The 21,101-nt window shown below is 39.4% G+C and overlaps 1 protein-coding gene across 3 annotated transcripts in view; it reads right to left on the bottom strand.

Annotated features, from left to right (window-relative positions):
* Positions 1-15,684, bottom strand: part of ISOC2 (isochorismatase domain containing 2) — a 250,152-nt gene extending 234,468 nt beyond the window's left edge. Inside the window, exon 1 of one of the 3 annotated variants that reach the window (XM_063436060.1) lies at positions 15,574-15,684. The gene's annotated coding sequence lies outside the window, so the exon portion shown is untranslated. Of the gene's footprint in view, positions 1-15,557 lie in introns of all 3 variants that reach the window. The other 2 variants (XM_063436062.1, XM_063436061.1) reach the window with 2 other exon arrangements.
* Between the last annotated feature and the right edge of the window lie 5,417 nt (positions 15,685-21,101).

Raw genomic sequence — 21,101 nt, 5'->3', positions numbered from 1 at the left:
CCTGTGCTTCCTGCACAGCCCATGTAAGACAAGGACACTAACTAATTGGCTTTGGAATAAGAACTACCTGTCAGCGGAAGCAATCCGGGCTGCACACCGGGTCACTATCAGCCATATACACAAGAAAGGACCAGAAGAGAGGATAGGAAAGGGGGAACAGGGAGGGAGTAAGGACAGCCCATAGATACTGCATCCAAAATCTGATAGCCCTGAGGGGAACAAGGTATATAGGAACCGGCGTATAGGAGGGGAGTGGGGACTGAAGCTATGGGCCAAGGGGGGAGGGGGGGAGGTGACATGTGAATCCCGAACACCTAGAGCACGTGCAGGCGGTGGTGCATCATCCAAACTATAAGGAAAAAGTTGGCAGGGTGGGACCACTCCACCTTCAGAATGACTAAAATGTATTGGTTGAAATGATATATATGTATGTCATAATATACAGCTGTGAAATCTTAACGAACTGAATGCCTGGGATCGGCGCTACCCCCACTACCTCTCATGGCCGAATTAGACCAGAGGGGAGTGGCCATTCCAAGTCCAGTAACTAGTTTATGTAAATATCGTTTTGTACATTTGTTTTATATCTCGTCTCTCTCTCTCTCGCTCAATTTCAAACTCCACGCGCTCGAGTGCACTTCCCTCCCACAAATACACCTCATACATAAAACTCCCACCTCTTATGGGACAACATGTTTACTAAAATAATTTCACTGAATGTAAAGGGATTAAATTCCCCTCAAAAACGCAGACTATTGTTTAAAGAACTTAAGAGCCTCAGTGCTGGCATAGCATTTATCCAGGAGACCCACCTTAACCACATTCATTCCACCCTTCTTAGAGATAAACACTATCGCAACATATACCAATACACAGCCCAATGTAAACACAATGGGGTCACAATATTACTTCACAGTAGCTGTAAATTCACGGTCACAAACACACTCTGCGACAACGAGGGGAACTACATTCTGGCCTCCGGTACCATAGGCTCTCGTACCCTTTACATCCTAAACTTCTATGTATCATAGCAGTATACCTTAGAGGCTTACTCCCCATGTCACCATGGTCCTGGAGACTTAACTCATCCCTACTGAAAGACAAGACACTCCGCGAAGAGATCACAACCGCCTTGACCCAATATTTCTCTGAAAATTCTATGCCCGATATAGACAATGTCACACTATGGGCCGCACATAAACCAGTAATAGGGGTGCTCTGATCCGTGCGGCCTTATATCAGAAAAAGCTAAAAAACGAAATTGCTCTTCTCACTACAATAATCCCTCAGGACATTAGAGTCCAGACACAAGGCCGTCCCTACAAAGGAGACATTGACCACCCTTCAAGACACTCAACACCAACATTAGCAGCAGAACATACAGAGGATGAGATTCGGGTGGCGGGCATCGGGAGGGAGAAGACACCAGGGCCGGACTGATTCAGTTGTAACTATTATAAGACATTTGGGGATATTCTCATACCACACCTGCTCTGCGTTCTTAACTCAGCCAGAGAGACAGGGACCCTACTCCCCAACCTGACTGGGGCAAATATAATTTAACTCCCTAAAGGGGACAAGTACCTGATGGAGATGTGCAATTACAGGCCTATCTCGCTGACAAACACAGACACAAAGATATTGGCTAAGGTTCTGGCGGACCGTATTTCAGCGGTACTCTCACAACTGATATATGTGGGTTCATGCCATGTCGGTAGCTCTACGAAAACATGCGGAGGGTGGTCGACTTTGCTTGGGGATGCATTATTTGCTCCTTGCACTAGCGAATAACACTGAAGGTTCTGTCGCCTACTCACACCTGAGGAAGGTGTTTCACTTGTGCATGTAGCTGGCACAGATCGACCACGTCCTCTCCCTGCAATAGGAGCTCCACCAACACCAGCAGCACCACGACCAGGGCCACATCCCTTATTTGATGCTCTCCTCATTCTTTGCGTTCACCCACCAAACTAACAGATGGTTTATGTCAGGCGACAATGTAACCGCCAATAGTCAACAATTACGTTCACTGACGGTGCCAGTGTCCTAAAGAGAAAACATTTCTAGAGGTCACAACAGTGTAGCAGGCGTAATTAATACAGTTACTTCACGGTCTCAAAAAATGTGAATTTGTCAAACAACAATGTACCAGTAGTATTTAACGGTTTTACTGGACTGCAAGAAATGCACCGCAGGCCGCAAATGTACTATTTAGCACACACAAAAAAATGATTTTTTAAACCAACAATGTAACAGTAGTATTTAACAGTTTTATTGGACTGCAAGAAATGCACCGAGGCCCCAAACTTACTTTTTAGCACCAAAGAAATATGAATTAGTAAAACTGCAATGTCACAGCAGTATTTGACGGTTCTGTTTGACTCTCAGATATGAAGTGCACGCCCCAAATTTACTTTTTAGCCCCCAAAAAAGTGAATTTGTCAAACTGCAATGTCACAGCAGTATTTAAAAATGCCTAAATGTTGCCCACTGATCTATCAGAACAGGAGTAAAGTAATGTGCCTGGCCCACCTAACAAACAGACTGATTGCTTATTTCTCTGTGGCACTGGGCTCAGGGCAGGGTACAAAAATGTAGTATAGCACCCACAAAAATAAATTGCTGTAGTTTGCAGATTTAACACCAGAATGTTTTCCTAATCTGTCCCTCACAGCTGCAGCATCCCCTCCCTACACTAATAAGAGCTCATGTGACGAGCGGCGCTACGTGACTCCTGCTTATACAGAGGCTGGGTCACATGCTGCACAGGCCAATTACAGCCATGCCATCACAGCCTTGCGGGACCACTAACTGATGGCAATTGCCAAGAAGGGGTAAATACCTATCGGGAAGCCTATGACCCTATTGCCAGTACTCTAACCTAGGGGGGAGAAATGAAATGTATGGCAGAATACTATATGAGCAGGTGTACGTACCTGGTAGTATGAATATCTCACAGGGAAACCGTGAGGTGAAATATATATTTAAACCTGGACAGCCTGACATGGGTAAAAAAGAGAGTAGTATAGTGAGTGTGGACTGTGTGGGAATGATGTAGACTGTGTAGCCCGTACCAGCAATGTTTTTTAAGGCTTGATTGTGGCGTATTACTTGGTAAATGAAGTGTAGTGATAAACCATGAGAATATAAAAGTGTTACCAAGGCAAAGTGATGCCGTGTCTTTAATGCACAATTCTGTCTAAAACAGTGGAGGAGGGGGCAAGTCAAAATGATCCATACAGATATGCCAAGCAGTCCCCCGGCTTACACAAGGAAGCCGGCTCGCCCTCTCCCCTCCGCCCAACGGACAATGATTGCAGTCGGGAGAGGGAGGGACGGAGGCAGCTACTGCTCGTCGGAACAGCACCGTCGGGCGGGAGTGAACACGTGGGGCCGCTAGAGTCGTATTCCGCGGCCCCAGCGGTCGGACAGCGGGGTCGGTTCACAGAACCACTCCCCGGCGACATCCGAAAACCGAACGGACAAATTCAAGGAGGATGGGGGGAGGGAGGAACGGTGTTCTATCAAATCCCCCTACCTCGTGAAAATCCCCTACCCTCGTCACTTCCGGTGAGGGTTATCAGCTGGATCCTGTGCTGCACATGCATGCTAGCACTCCTGCTACTCCTCCACAGCAAGGTCCTGGAAGGTAAATAAAACTAGTTTTACCCTTTCATTATAGTTAGTGCATTCACTAAGCTTAGGCACACGGGACATTTAGGGAGGGTTTAAATTAGGGTTAGGTAAGTGATTCTAACCTCTCACACACACTATTCTTACCCTAACCCTTGGGGTAAGGGTTAACATAAAGTGTGAGAAATCACTATTTAGTGATATTCCCCTATTGTGAAATATCACTAAATATGAACAAGTCCCTAATCCTAACTAGGGATCGACCGATATTGATTTTTTAGAGCCGATACCGATATTCTGTGAACTTTTAGGTCGATAGCCGATATAATTTGCCGATATTCTGTACATTTACCATTTTGGAAAATAAAAAACTATTTCTAAAGGTAAATGCACAGAATATACATGCCACGTGTAGTGGATGCAGTGTGTTTAGACAGGGGAGCTGTGTATGTGTGTGTAGTGGATGCAGTGTTTGTGTAGTGGATGCAGTGTGTGTTTGTGTAGTGTGTGTTTGTGTAGTGGATGCAGTGTGTATTTGTCTAGTGTGTATATAATGAAAGCAGAGTGTTTGTGTAGTGTGTGGGTAGTGTGCGTAAAGTGAATGCAGTGCGTGTAAAGTGAATGCTGTATATACTAAATGCAAAGTGTGTGTGTGTGTAGTGTATATATAAGGAATGCAGAGTGTGTATTTGAGTAGTGTGTATAGTGAATGTAGTGTGCATTATATAATGCAGAGTGTGTGTGTGTGTAGTGTGCATTATATAATGCAGAGTGTGTGTGTGTGTAGTGTGCATTATATAATGCAGAGTGTGTGTGTGTGTAGTGTGCATTATATAATGCAGAGTGTGTGTGTGTGTAGTGTGCATTATATAATGCAGAGTGTGTGTGTGTGTAGTGTGCATTATATAATGCAGAGTGTGTGTGTGTGTAGTGTGCATTATATAATGCAGAGTGTGTGTGTGTGTAGTGTGCATTATATAATGCAGAGTGTGTGTGTGTGTAGTGTGCATTATATAATGCAGAGTGTGTGTGTGTGTAGTGTGCATTATATAATGCAGAGTGTGTGTGTGTGTAGTGTGCATTATATAATGCAGAGTGTGTGTGTGTGTGTGTAGTGTGCATTATATAATGCAGAGTGTGTGTGTGTGTGTGTAGTGTGCATTATATAATGCAGTGTGTGTGTGTTGTGCATTATATAATGCAGTGTGTGTGTGTTGTGCATTATATAATGCAGTGTGTGTGTGTGTAGTGTGCATTATATAATGCAGTGTGTGTGTGTGTAGTGTGCATTATATAATGCAGTGTGTGTGTGTAGTGTGCATTATATAATGCAGTGTGTGTGTGTGTGTAGTGTGCATTATATAATGCAGTGTGTGTGTGTGTGTAGTGTGCATTATATAATGCAGTGTGTGTGTGTAGTGTGCATTATATAATGCAGTGTGTGTGTGTGTGTGTAGTGTGCATTATATAATGCAGAGTGTGTGTGTGTGTAGTGTGCATTATATAATGCAGAGTGTGTGTGTGTGCGCATTTTATAATGCAGAGTGTGTGTGTGTGTGTAGTGCGCATTTTATAATGCAGAGTGTGTGTGTGTGTGTAGTGTGCATTATATAATGCAGAGTGTGTGTGTGTGTGTAGTGTGCATTATATAATGCAGAGTGTGTGTGTGTGTGTAGTGTGCATTATATAATGCAGAGTGTGTGTGTGTGTGTAATGTGCATTATATAATGCAGAGTGTGTGTGTAGTGTGCATTATATAATGCAGAGTGTGTGTGTAGTGTGCATTATATAATGCAGAGTGTGTGTGTAGTGTGCATTATATAATGCAGAGTGTGTGTGTGTGTAGTGTGCATTATATAATGCAGAGTGTGTGTGTGTGTAGTGTGCATTATATAATGCAGAGTGTGTGTGTGTGTAGTGTGCATTATATAATGCAGAGTGTGTGTGTGTGTAGTGTGCATTATATAATGCAGAGTGTGTGTGTGTGTAGTGTGCATTATATAATGCAGAGTGTGTGTGTGTGTGTAGTGTGCATTATATAATGCAGAGTGTGTGTGTGTGTGTAGTGTGCATTATATAATGCAGAGTGTGTGTGTGTGTGTAGTGTGCATTATATAATGCAGAGTGTGTGTAGTGTGCATTATATAATGCAGAGTGTGTGTGTGTGTGTAGTGTGCATTATATAATGCAGAGTGTGTGTGTGTGTGTAGTGTGCATTATATAATGCAGAGTGTGTGTGTGTGTGTAGTGTGCATTATATAATGCAGAGTGTGTGTGTGTGTGTAGTGTGCATTATATAATGCAGAGTGTGTGTGTGTGTAGTGTGCATTATATAATGCAGAGTGTGTGTGTGTGTAGTGTGCATTATATAATGCAGAGTGTGTGTGTGTGTAGTGTGCATTATATAATGCAGAGTGTGTGTGTGTGTAGTGTGCATTATATAATGCAGAGTGTGTGTGTGTGTAGTGTGCATTATATAATGCAGAGTGTGTGTGTGTGTAGTGTGCATTATATAATGCAGAGTGTGTGTGTGTGTAGTGTGCATTATATAATGCAGAGTGTGTGTGTGTAGTGTGCATTATATAATGCAGAGTGTGTGTGTGTAGTGTGCATTATATAATGCAGAGTGTGTGTGTGTAGTGTGCATTATATAATGCAGAGTGTGTGTGTGTAGTGTGCATTATATAATGCAGAGTGTGTGTGTGTAGTGTGCATTATATAATGCAGAGTGTGTGTGTGTAGTGTGCATTATATAATGCAGAGTGTGTGTGTGTAGTGTGCATTATATAATGCAGAGTGTGTGTGTGTAGTGTGCATTATATAATGCAGAGTGTGTGTGTGTAGTGTGCATTATATAATGCAGAGTGTGTGTGTGTAGTGTGCATTATATAATGCAGAGTGTGTGTGTAGTGTGCATTATATAATGCAGAGTGTGTGTGTGTAGTGTGCATTATATAATGCAGAGTGTGTGTGTGTAGTGTGCATTATATAATGCAGAGTGTGTGTGTGTAGTGTGCATTATATAATGCAGAGTGTGTGTGTGTAGTGTGCATTATATAATGCAGAGTGTGTGTGTGTAGTGTGCATTATATAATGCAGAGTGTGTGTGTGTAGTGTGCATTATATAATGCAGTGTGTGTGTGTAGTGTGCATTATATAATGCAGAGTGTGTGTGTGTAGTGTGCATTATATAATGCAGAGTGTGTGTGTGTAGTGTGCATTATATAATGCAGAGTGTGTGTGTGTAGTGTGCATTATATAATGCAGAGTGTGTGTGTAGTGTGCATTATATAATGCAGAGTGTGTGTAGTGTGCATTATATAAACACACTACACAAACACACACTGAATTATATGAACACTACACAAACACACTGTGTATATAATGCAGTGTTTATGTAATGTTTATATAATGCAGTGTGTATATAATGCAGTGTGTGTATATAATGCAGTGTGTATATAATGCAGTGTGTATATAATGCAGTGTGTGTTTGTATAGTGTGTATTTAATGCAGTGTGTGTTTGTATAGTGTGTATTTAATGCAGTGTGTGTTTGTATAGTGTGTATTTAATGCAGTGTGTTTGTATAGTGTGTATTTAATGCAGTGTGTTTGTATAGTGTGTATTTAATGCAGTGTGTTTGTATAGTGTGTATTTAATGCAGTGTGTTTGTATAGTGTGTATTTAATGCAGTGTGTTTGTATAGTGTGTATTTAATGCAGTGTGTTTGTATAGTGTGTATTTAATGCAGTGTGTTTGTATAGTGTGTATTTAATGCAGTGTGTTTGTATAGTGTGTATTTAATGCAGTGTGTTTGTATAGTGTGTATTTAATGCAGTGTGTTTGTATAGTGTGTATTTAATGCAGTGTGTTTGTATAGTGTGTATTTAATGCAGTGTGTTTGTATAGTGTGTATTTAATGCAGTGTGTTTGTATAGTGTGTATTTAATGCAGTGTGTTTGTATAGTGTGTATTTAATGCAGTGTGTTTGTATAGTGTTTATATAATGCAGAGTGTGTGTGTAGTGTGCATTATATAATGCAGAGTGTGTGTGTGTGTAGTGTGCATTATATAATGCAGAGTGTGTGTGTGTGTGTAGTGTGCATTATATAATGCAGAGTGTGTGTGTGTAGTGTGCATTATATAATGCAGAGTGTGTGTGTGTAGTGTGCATTATATAATGCAGAGTGTGTGTGTGTAGTGTGCATTATATAATGCAGAGTGTGTGTGTGTGTGTAGTGTGCATTATATAATGCAGAGTGTGTGTGTGTGTGTAGTGTGCATTATATAATGCAGAGTGTGTGTGTGTGTGTAGTGTGCATTATATAATGCAGAGTGTGTGTGTGTGTGTAGTGTGCATTATATAATGCAGAGTGTGTGTGTGTGTGTAGTGTGCATTATATAATGCAGAGTGTGTGTGTGTGTGTAGTGTGCATTATATAATGCAGAGTGTGTGTGTGTGTGTAGTGTGCATTATATAATGCAGAGTGTGTGTGTGTGTGTAGTGTGCATTATATAATGCAGAGTGTGTGTGTGTGTGTAGTGTGCATTATATAATGCAGAGTGTGTGTGTGGTGTGCATTATATAATGCAGAGTGTGTGTGTGGTGTGCATTATATAATGCAGAGTGTGTGTGTGGTGTGCATTATATAATGCAGAGTGTGTGTGTGGTGTGCATTATATAATGCAGAGTGTGTGTGTGTGTAGTGTGCATTATATAATGCAGAGTGTGTGTGTGTGTAGTGTGCATTATATAATGCAGAGTGTGTGTGTGTGTGTAGTGTGCATTATATAATGCAGAGTGTGTGTGTGTGTGTAGTGTGCATTATATAATGCAGAGTGTGTGTGTGTGTAGTGTGCATTATATAATGCAGAGTGTGTGTGTGTGTGTGTGTAGTGTGCATTATATAATGCAGAGTGTGTGTGTGTGTGTGTAGTGTGCATTATATAATGCAGAGTGTGTGTGTGTGTGTGTAGTGTGCATTATATAATGCAGAGTGTGTGTGTGTGGTGTGCATTATATAATTCAGAGTGTGTGTGTGTTGTGTGCATTATATAATGCAGAGTGTGTGTGTGTGTAGTGTGCATTATATAATGCAGAGTGTGTGTGTGTGTAGTGTGCATTATATAATGCAGAGTGTGTGTGTGTGTAGTGTGCATTATATAATGCAGAGTGTGTGTGTGTGTAGTGTGCATTATATAATGCAGAGTGTGTGTGTGTGTAGTGTGCATTATATAATGCAGAGTGTGTGTGTGTAGTGTGCATTATATAATGCAGAGTGTGTGTGTGTGTGTGCATTATATAATTCAGAGTGTGTGTGTGTGTGTAGTGTGCATTATATAATGCAGAGTGTGTGTGTGTGTGTGTAGTGTGCATTATATAATGCAGAGTGTGTGTGTGTGTGCAGTGTGCATTATATAATGCAGAGTGTGTGTGTGTGTGTAGTGTGCATTATATAATGCAGAGTGTGTGTGTGTGTGTGCGCATTATATAATGCAGAGTGTGTGTGTAGTGTGTATTATATAATGCAGAGTGTGTGTGTGTAGTGTGCATTATATAATGCAGAGTGTGTGTGTGTAGTGTGCATTATATAATGCAGAGTGTGTGTGTGTAGTGTGCATTATATAATGCAGAGTGTGTGTGTAGTGTGCATTATATAATGCAGAGTGTGTGTGTGTAGTGTGCATTATATAATGCAGAGTGTGTGTGTGTAGTGTGCATTATATAATGCAGAGTGTGTGTGTGTAGTGTGCATTATATAATGCAGAGTGTGTGTGTGTAGTGTGCATTATATAATGCAGAGTGTGTGTGTGTAGTGTGCATTATATAATGCAGAGTGTGTGTGTGTAGTGTGCATTATATAATGCAGAGTGTGTGTGTGTAGTGTGCATTATATAATGCAGAGTGTGTGTGTGTAGTGTGCATTATATAATGCAGAGTGTGTGTGTGTAGTGTGCATTATATAATGCAGAGTGTGTGTGTAGTGTGCATTATATAATGCAGAGTGTGTGTGTAGTGTGCATTATATAATGCAGAGTGTGTGTGTAGTGTGCATTATATAATGCAGAGTGTGTGTAGTGTGCATTATATAATGCAGAGTGTGTGTAGTGTGCATTATATAATGCTGAGTGTGTGTGTGTGTGTAGTGTGCATTATATAATGCAGAGTGTGTGTGTGTGTGTAGTGTGCATTATATAATGCAGAGTGTGTGTGTGTGTGTAGTGTGCATTATATAATGCAGAGTGTGTGTGTGTGTGTAGTGTGCATTATATAATGCAGAGTGTGTGTGTGTGTGTAGTGTGCATTATATAATGCAGAGTGTGTGTGTGTGTGTAGTGTGCATTATATAATGCAGAGTGTGTGTGTGTGTGTAGTGTGCATTATATAATGCAGAGTGTGTGTGTGTGTGTAGTGTGCATTATATAATGCAGAGTGTGTGTGTGTGTGTAGTGTGCATTATATAATGCAGAGTGTGTGTGTGTGTGTAGTGTGCATTATATAATGCAGAGTGTGTGTGTGGTGTGCATTATATAATGCAGAGTGTGTGTGTGGTGTGCATTATATAATGCAGAGTGTGTGTGTGGTGTGCATTATATAATGCAGAGTGTGTGTGTGTGTAGTGTGCATTATATAATGCAGAGTGTGTGTGTGTGTAGTGTGCATTATATAATGCAGAGTGTGTGTGTGTGTGTAGTGTGCATTATATAATGCAGAGTGTGTGTGTGTGTGTAGTGTGCATTATATAATGCAGAGTGTGTGTGTGTGTGTGTGTAGTGTGCATTATATAATGCAGAGTGTGTGTGTGTGTGTAGTGTGCATTATATAATGCAGAGTGTGTGTGTGTGGTGTGCATTATATAATTCAGAGTGTGTGTGTGTTGTGTGCATTATATAATGCAGAGTGTGTGTGTGTGTAGTGTGCATTATATAATGCAGAGTGTGTGTGTGTGTAGTGTGCATTATATAATGCAGAGTGTGTGTGTGTGTAGTGTGCATTATATAATGCAGAGTGTGTGTGTGTGTAGTGTGCATTATATAATGCAGAGTGTGTGTGTGTGTAGTGTGCATTATATAATGCAGAGTGTGTGTGTGTAGTGTGCATTATATAATGCAGAGTGTGTGTGTGTGGTGTGCATTATATAATTCAGAGTGTGTGTGTGTGTGTAGTGTGCATTATATAATGCAGAGTGTGTGTGTGTGTGTGTAGTGTGCATTATATAATGCAGAGTGTGTGTGTGTGTGCAGTGTGCATTATATAATGCAGAGTGTGTGTGTGTGTGTAGTGTGCATTATATAATGCAGAGTGTGTGTGTGTGTGTGCGCATTATATAATGCAGAGTGTGTGTGTGTAGTGTGTATTATATAATGCAGAGTGTGTGTGTGTGTAGTGTGCATTATATAATGCAGAGTGTGTGTGTGTGTAGTGTGCATTATATAATGCAGAGTGTGTGTGTGTAGTGTGCATTATATAATGCAGAGTGTGTGTGTGTAGTGTGCATTATATAATGCAGAGTGTGTGTGTAGTGTGCATTATATAATGCAGAGTGTGTGTGTAGTGTGCATTATATAATGCAGAGTGTGTGTGTGTAGTGTGCATTATATAATGCAGAGTGTGTGTGTGTAGTGTGCATTATATAATGCAGAGTGTGTGTGTGTAGTGTGCATTATATAATGCAGAGTGTGTGTGTGTAGTGTGCATTATATAATGCAGAGTGTGTGTGTGTAGTGTGCATTATATAATGCAGAGTGTGTGTGTGTAGTGTGCATTATATAATGCAGAGTGTGTGTGTGTAGTGTGCATTATATAATGCAGAGTGTGTGTGTGTAGTGTGCATTATATAATGCAGAGTGTGTGTGTGTAGTGTGCATTATATAATGCAGAGTGTGTGTGTGTAGTGTGCATTATATAATGCAGAGTGTGTGTGTAGTGTGCATTATATAATGCAGAGTGTGTGTGTAGTGTGCATTATATAATGCAGAGTGTGTGTGTAGTGTGCATTATATAATGCAGAGTGTGTGTAGTGTGCATTATATAATGCAGAGTGTGTGTAGTGTGCATTATATAATGCTGAGTGTGTGTAGTGTGCATTATATAAACACACTACACAAACACACACTGAATTATATGAACACTACACAAACACACTGTGTATATAATGCAGTGTTTATGTAATGTTTATATAATGCAGTGTGTGTTTGTATGGTGTGTATATAATGCAGTGTGTGTTTGTATAGCGTGTGCGTATATAATGCAGTGTGTGTTTGTATAGCGTGTGCGTATAAAATGCAGTGTGTGTTTGTATAGCGTGTGCGTATAAAATGCAGTGTGTGTTTGTATAGCGTGTGCGTATAAAATGCAGTGTGTGTTTGTATAGCGTGTGTGTATATAATGCAGTGTGTGTGTATATAATGCAGTGTGTGTATATAATGCAGTGTGTGTTTGTATATAATGCAGTGTGTGTTTGTATATAATGCAGTGTGTGTTTGTATAGCGTGTGTATATAATGCAGTGTGTGTTTGTATAGCGTGTGTATATAATGCAGTGTGTGTTTGTATAGCGTGTGTATATAATGCAGTGTGTGTTTGTATAGCGTGTGTATATAATGCAGTGTGTGTTTGTATAGCGTGTGTATATAATGCAGTGTGTGTTTGTATAGCGTGTGTATATAATGCAGTGTGTGTTTGTATAGCGTGTGTATATAATGCAGTGTGTGTTTGTATAGCGTGTGTATATAATGCAGTGTGTGTTTGTATAGCGTGTGTATATAATGCAGTGTGTGTTTGTATAGCGTGTGTATATAATGCAGTGTGTGTTTGTATAGCGTGTGTATATAATGCAGTGTGTGTTTGTATAGCGTGTGTATATAATGCAGTGTGTGTTTGTATAGCGTGTGTATATAATGCAGTGTGTGTTTGTATAGCGTGTGTATATAATGCAGTGTGTGTTTGTATAGCGTGTGTATATAATGCAGTGTGTGTTTGTATAGCGTGTGTATATAATGCAGTGTGTGTTTGTATAGCGTGTGTATATAATGCAGTGAGTGTTTGTATAGCGTGTGTATATAATGCAGTGTGTGTATATAATGCAGTGTGTATATATAATGCAGTGTGTATATATAATGCAGTGTGTATATAATGCAGTGTGTATATAATGCAGTGTGTATATAATGCAGTGTGTGTATATAATGCAGTGTGTGTTTGTATAGTGTGTGTATATAATGCAGTTTGTTTGTTTGTATAGTGTGTATTTAATGCAGTGTGTTTGTATAGTGTGTATTTAATGCAGTGTGTTTGTATAGTGTGTATTTAATGCAGTGTGTTTGTATAGTGTGTATTTAATACAGTGTGTTTGTATAGTGTGTATTTAATGCAGTGTGTTTGTATAGTGTGTATTTAATGCAGTGTGTTTGTATAGTGTGTATTTAATGCAGTGTGTTTGTATAGTGTGTATTTAATGCAGTGTGTTTGTATAGTGTGTATTTAATGCAGTGTGTTTGTATAGTGTGTATTTAATGCAGTGTGTTTGTATAGTGTGTATTTAATGCAGTGTGTTTGTATAGTGTGTATTTAATGCAGTGTGTTTGTATAGTGTGTATTTAATGCAGTGTGTTTGTATAGTGTGTATTTAATGCAGTGTGTTTGTATAGTGTGTATTTAATGCAGTGTGTTTGTATAGTGTGTATTTAATGCAGTGTGTTTGTGTAGTGTGTATTTAATGCAGTGTGTTTGTGTAGTGTGCATTATATACACACACACACTATACAAACACACTGAATTATATACACAGTGTTTGTGTAGTGTATGTGTATAATAATAGAGTGTATGTGTGAGGGCGCATTTTTTATTAAATTATTTTTTTATTTTTATATTAAATTATTATTTTTTTTATATATTTAATTATTTTTATTTTATTTTTTGTCCCCCCCCTCCCTGCTTGTTGCCTTGCCAGGGAGGGGGGATATGTTAATCCCTGGTGGTCCAGTGGCATTGGCTTAGCTGTGGAGGGGGAAAGGGGGCAGCAAGCGTTTACTCACCTCCCAGCAGCTCCTCCAGCTCCCCAGTGTAAATCTCGCGAGACCCGCGGCCGTCAGAGCTGGCCGCGGGTCTCGCGAGATTTACACTGGGGAGCTGGAGGAGCTGCTGGGAGGTGAGTAAATGCTTGCTGCCCGCCCCCCCCCCAGGACCGCCGGGCTTGTAATGAGCTTGGCGGTCCTGGGAGGTATTATCGGCAATACCGGTATCCCTATTGGCCGATACCGATATTGCCGAAAATACCGAATATCGGACGATTATATCGGTAAAACCGATCCCTAATCCTAACCCCAATTTGAACCCCAACATTAACCCTAAATGTCCCATGTCCTAAGCTTAGTGAATGCACTAACTATAATGAAAGTGTAAAACTAGTTTTACTTACCTTCCAGGACCTTGCTGTGGAGGAGTAGCAGGAGTGCTAGCACGCATGTGCAGCACAGGATCCAGCTGATTCCCCTCACCGGAAGTGACAAGGGTAGGGGATTTTAACGGGTAGGGAATTTTGATAGAACAACAGCCCCAGGAGGGGGACCAGCAGCCAGCCAAAAAACACCCCCAAGGGCAATAAAACAAACCTCACACCCCTAAACATAAGCAAATAGGATCAATAAAATATATAGCGATAAATATTTGCAATAAAATATTAGCAATAAATATTTGGAATAAAATATAGCAATAAAAGCTAGCACTAAATATTAGCAATAAAATTTGTTTAGAAAAAAAGAAAAAAAAAAACACCTTCGATTCTAAGGTGTTTTTTTTTTCCTTTTTCTAAACACCTTAGACACACCCAGGTAATCCCTAAATCCTGGACTGGTAGGGGGTCCTTGAGGACTGGGTTGAGAACCCCTGCCCTAAAGGGACACTATAGGCACCCAGACCATTTTAACTAATTGAAGTGATCTGAGTACAGTGTCCCTTTTGCATTTAGTGCTGCAATGTTAGACACTGCAGTTTTAGAAAAACTGCAATGTTTACATTGCAGCTCTAAATCTGCCTCCAGTGGCTGTCACCCAGACAGCAACTGGAGGCACTTCCTGCATCCAAACTGACCTTTGGTCCAGTATCTGACACTGGACGTCCTCGCGCTTAGCATGAGGACATCCAGCATGAGATTTTGCCCCATAGGAATGCATTGATTCAATGCTTTCCTATGGGGTGATTTAATGCTCACGCACTACTTGTTGTGCATGCGCATTAGTGCCTGCTCGTTACAAGACGGAGGAGGGGGCGGAGCGTTTACCCATCGCTGAGGGACATCGGCACTGGGATAAGGTAAGTAAAGGGTTTTTAACCCTTTAATTTACCAGGGATGTGGAGCGATGGTGCCAGGAATACAGCAATGTATTCCTGGCACTATAGTATTCCTTTTAAAAAACAGTCCTTCAGGTGTTAAATCCTGCAATGTAAACAATGCCATTCCAGCAATGTTTTACTTTTTAAGGTTAGGCAAACAGGGTCTTGAAGTACAGACCACTTCTTAAGTTACATAACCTTGGGGGGGAAAGGGGAGTCTGCATTCTACAACATGAATCATTTGAATAAAAGCCTGCCGTGCTACATAAAGATTTGAGGATTTAAGGATAAGAGCAATGAGATCATCTTTTAAAAAAAAAAATTCTGCATTACTTAAAAAATTAAAACTAGCAGGCCATTTTTATTCCATAGAAAAATATGTAAAATGTGGAGTTTTTTTTTTTTTTAAACTACAACTAGAGAGCAAACTCTTATTACTTTGTAGGCACATTCTGTGTATTTGTTGCACGGTGATGAACTGCTTCACTAATACTAAAATTCATTAAACCATATATATCGTAATAAGATCACACCCCAATGCTGACATTATTTATACACACATAAATAAAAATGAGGAAGAACGTTTCTCTTCACCTTCAAATTACCTCACCTCGCATGAAAACTCTCTCCCAGTCTCACACAAGGAAAATTAGAGTTATAAACCTCAGAGACTCAGTTTCTTCCTTTGATGCAATATTGGCCCTCCTCCGGTCACATGACCGTATTAGTCACATAACATACGTCGCTATTTTCCTTCCAGTGAATGAGATTACAGCCTTCACGTGACTGGAAAGGTCACATGGTACAGATTGCAAAGATAGGGTAGGAGACTAAATTATGCCTTGTTTCCCTGCTGAACTTTATCTGTGCTGAGCTGTGTGCAACTTTTTGGGAGGAAAATGGAGTATGTACACCAAGCATTTATAACAAATATTATTATAATTTCCCTTTTTTTTATTTTAAAGATATCCTGAAATGGAAAGGATAGTTATACAATCTCTAATTGTTTTCATAGAAACATTCTGTGCAGTTTTATACATATGCATGTTTTATGAATTAAGGGCCTATGAAAAAAAATGTCAATATGTGTTTTAGAGGTTTAACCCCTTAAGGACTGAGCCAATAGTACACGTTTTGAACAGTAATAGTGTTTTATTGTTTTATTTTTTTTACTTTAAAGCCAATAAATTCCCTTTTCTTTTACCAACCATTGGGAGTGTGTGGACTTCCTAATTTTGGAATTGGCGTGGTAACCAAACAACAGGGGTTCCCCCCTAACCATAGGGGAGGCCACCTGAGGGCTTAAAAAAACCCCATCAATTTGTGAGTGCAACCTTGAAACATGAAATGAATATTTAACCCCTTAAGGACGAGTGACGGACAAGGTCCGTCACTCAGGGGAATGCCTTAACGACTAGTGACGGACCACGTCGGTCACCCGTTAATATTAACCCCAGATCACCGCAATTGCGGCGATCGTGGGGTTAATGGTGCTCCGGTCTGCCTCTGCATTAGAGGCAGACCGGGAGCACCGAATCCGGCTGTCCCAGTACATGTGCCCGCTCTGACAGCATGTCAGAGCGAGCACATGTACTGTGTATACTCACCTCCGCCTCCCTGCACTTCCGGGTTCACTGTGAAGTGCAGGGAGCCGGATCAGTGTTGATCCTGCCCCCTGGTGAAAAAAAAAAAGTAAAATTAAAATCCCACCACCCTTTACCCATTTTAATAAAAAATTAACCCCTTCCATGCCAATTGATCACTGATTACAGTGATCAATTGGCAGGGATTACATTTTACTATGATCTGATTTTTTTTTTTTTTAACCCCTGAGGGTTAATTCTTTTTTTTTAACCCTCAGGGGTTACATTTATTTTATTAATTAATTTAAATATTTTTAAATTATAAATTTAGCTAGCTGGGGAGGGTGGAAGTTAGTGGGGAATTGGGGCATTTAGTGTTAGGCTAACTAGGGGTTAACGTTAAAAAAGTTTTAAAATAAGCTTTAAAAAGTTAAAAAATTAAGTAAAAAAATAAGTTTTAATAGCGTTTAAGTAAAAAATTTAAAAAAATAAACCCTTTACCCAGTCCAAATAAAAATTAACCCCTTCCCTGCCAGTCGATCACTGCCTACAGTGATCAAAATACAGATCACAGTATTATACTGTGATCTAATTTTTTTTAACCCCTGACGATTAACTTTTATTTATTTTTTAACCCTCAGGGGTTAAATTTATTTAATTAACTAATATAAATATTGTTACATACATAGTTACATAGTTACATAGCTGAAAAGAGACTTGCGTCCATCAAGTTCAGCCTTCCTCACATATGCTTTTGCTGTTGATCCAAAAGAAGGCAAAAAACCCAGTCTGAAGCGCTTCCAATTTTGCAACAAACTAGGAAAAAATTCCTTCTTGACCCCAAAATAGCAGTCAGATGTCTCCTTGGATCAAGCAGCTATTACCCCACTAATTAGAAATTGTATCCCTGTATGTTATGTTTTTGCAAGTATTTATCCAATTGCAACTTAAACATCTGTATAGACTCTGACAAAACCACCTCTTCTGGCAATGAATTCCATATCCTTATTGCTCTTACTGTAAAAAACCTTTTCTTTGCCTTAGATGAAATCTCCTTTCTTCAAGCCTAAATGTGTGACCTCGTGTCCTATGTATAGCCCTGTTTATGAATAGATTTCCAGATAATGGTTTGTACTGGCCCGAATATATTTGTATAATGTTATCATATCCCCTCTAAGGCGCCGTTTTTCCAAACTGAAGAGATTTAAATTTTTTAACCTTTCTTCATAACTAAAATGCTCCATTCCTTTTATCAATTTTGTAGCTCGTCTCTGCACTTTTTCTAGTGCCATGATATCGTTCATTAGAACAGGTGCCCAAAATTGCACAGCATATTCAAGGTGTGGTCTTACCAGCGATTTATAAAGAGGCAAAATTATATTTTCATCTCGAGAATTTATGCCCCTATTTATACATGACAAAACCTTACTGGCCTTAGCAACAGCAGATTGACATTGTCTATAACAATTCCCAACTCCTTCTCGTGTGTGGTTATCCCTAGTTCACTACCATTTAGGGTGTAAATTGCTTGTGCATTCTTAACTCCGAAGTGCATAACTTTGCATTTTTCTACGTTAAATTTCATCTGCCATTTTAGGGCCCAGTCCCCCAATCTATCCAAATCCATCTGAAGCAAGGCAATATCCTGCTCACATTTTATTACTTTACAAAGTTTTGTGTCATCTGCAAACACTGATACATGGCTTTCAATGCCCATTTCAAGATCATTTATAAATATGTTAAATAGAAGCGGTCCCAAAACAGAACCCTGAGGGACACCACTTACCACTTTTGTCCAGCTTGAAAATTTACCATTTATGACAACTCGCTGTACTCTATCCTTAAGCCAATGTTCTACCCAAGAACAAGAATATTCATCTAGACCAATTTCTTTTAGTTTGAAGACTAACCTATTGTGAGGAACCGTATCAAATGCCTTGGCAAAATCCAAGTAGATCACATCCACTGCAACACACTGATCTATATTTCTACTTACTTCTTCGTAGAATGCAATTAGGTTAGTTTGACATGACCTATGTTTCATAAAACCATGCTAATTATTGCTAATAACACAGTTCTTCCCAATGAATTCCTGAATATTATCCCTTAATAGCCGTTCAAATAATTTCACTGTCACAGAAGTTAAGCTCACAGGTCTATAATTTCCAGGCAAGGATTTTGAACCCTTTTTAACTATAGGAACAACATCTGCCTTCCTCCAATCCTCCGGTACAATACCTGAAACAAAAGAATCTTGAAAGATTAAATACAGAGGTTCACTTATTTCCCCACTTAGCTCCTTAAGTACTCGTGGGTGGATACCGTCAGGCCCCGGAGCTTTATTTACATTAATTTTCTTTAATAGCTGTAGCACCTTGTCTCGAGTTATCCAATCACAAGTTATCTGCAAGTTTGTTGCAGCAATCATATGCATATCTCTTGCCATAGGATCCTCATTAATATATACCGAAGAAAAATAGTTATTTAAAATTTCTGCCTTTTCCTGGTCTTCATTGACTAACAGACCCATAATTAAATATTTTGCTAGCTGGGGTGGGTGGGAGTTATGGGAAAATGGGGAATTTACTGTTACTACTGCTACTGCTGCTTACTGCTAGTTAGGGGTTAACGGTAAAAAAAAGCTTAGAAAAATGTTAAATCCGTAAAAAAAAGTTTTACGAAAGTTTAGGAAACTAAGCAAAACAAAAGTTTAAAAAATAGTTTTAAAAAGTTAAAAAAGTTAAAAAAAAGTTAAAAAATACATTTAAAAACGCTCATTACCACTACACCTGGAACAAAATAGAGAAAAAATGATCCCACGCCAAGGTCCAAAATATGCCTTTTGAATTACCCCAGGGTGTATTCTTTAATAAATAGTAAGTGTTTGTGGGGAAGTTTCAATAACCAACCATCTAAACTACTCCAAATTGGAACATGGACACAGCATAAAACTTCAAAGTTAGAAAAAAACTGAATGGCTGCGTCTCAAATGTGCCCCTTCAACATCCACATATACCTGGCAAAGGTACATACGGGGGTATTGCTGTACTCAGACCACATAGCTGAGCAACATATGAAGTATTATACAGTGGTAGCACACATAAGGTTTGCAAAATATACTGTGCAAACTCACTTTGTGTGTCAAAAAGGCAGGAAAAACGCTTATTACCACTACACCTGGTACAAGCTAGCGGGAAAATGATCCCACGCTTAGGTTCAAAATATGCCTTTTGAAATACCCTGGGATGTCTTCTTTAAGAAATGGTATGGCTTTATGGGGTATTTGGATTATATAGCCTGGTAAAATACTCTAAAATGGGACATGGGCACAGCGTAAAAATTCAAAGTTTGAAAAAAAAATTGAATGGCTGTGTCCCAAATGTGCCCCTCCGATGTCCACATATACCTGGAAAAGGTACATACTTTTGTACTCAGCAGACATAGCTGAGCAACATATGAAGTATTATACAGTGGTAGTACACATAAGGTTTGCAAAATATACTGTGCAAACTCACTTTGTGTGTCAAAAAGGCAGAAAAAAACGCTTATTACCACTACACTTGGTACACGCTAGCGGATAAATGATCCCACGCTAAGGTTCAAAATATGCCTTTTGAAATACCCTGGGGTGTCTACTTTAAGAAATGGTAGGCCTTTGTGGGGTAGTTTGAATTTAAAACCTGTGAAGATGCTTGGAAATTGCACATAGGCCAAGTGTCAAAATTCAAAGTTCGGTAAAAACTGATATGGCTTGGTCTCCTATATGGCACTGTAGCTTCACGAAATAGTGCCAAAGACATTCATTGGGGGTGTCTTTTTACTCAGAAGACTTAGCTGAGCATAATTTGGGGGTTTTGAACTTAGTGGCACATATGAAATATACAAAATGGCCAGCAAAAATGCAATCCGTATGTAAAAAAAATGCCCAAATTAATTTTTTACCACATACTTTGGCATATATTGGTGGAAAAATGGGGGCATGCTAAGGCACAATATGCACCTTATGAGATACCCTGGAGTGTCTACTTTTACAAATGGTAGGCCTTTGTGGGGTTTGTTTGAACAGTCAAACTGTTATAATACCCCAAATGGAAGCATAGGCTCATTAAATACGTCTCTCAAAACTCTGTGAATACTGAAAAGGGCAGGCCTCCTGTATGGCACTGTAGCTTCACGAAATAGTGCCAAAGACATACAATTGGGGTGTCCTTTTACTCAGAAGACTTAGCTGAGCATAATTTGGGGGGTTTGAATTTAGTGGCACATATGAAATATACAAAATGCCCAGCAAAAATGCAATCTGTATATAAAAAATGCACAAAATTATTTTTTACCACATACTTTGTCATATATTGGTGAAATAATGGGGGCATGTTAAGGCACAATATGCACCTTATGAGATACCCTGGAGTGTCTACTTTTACAAATGGTAGGCCTTTGTGGGTTTTTTTTTTGAACAGTCAAACTACTATAATACCCCAAATGGAAGCATAGGCTCATTAAATCCGTCTCTCAAAATTCGACTGTGAATACTGAAAAAGACATATAGTCTCCT

This window comes from Pelobates fuscus, chromosome 11 (assembly GCF_036172605.1).
Source record: "Pelobates fuscus isolate aPelFus1 chromosome 11, aPelFus1.pri, whole genome shotgun sequence".
Lineage (NCBI taxonomy): Eukaryota > Metazoa > Chordata > Amphibia > Anura > Pelobatidae > Pelobates > Pelobates fuscus.
This window is presented reverse-complemented; position numbering and strand designations above follow the sequence as displayed.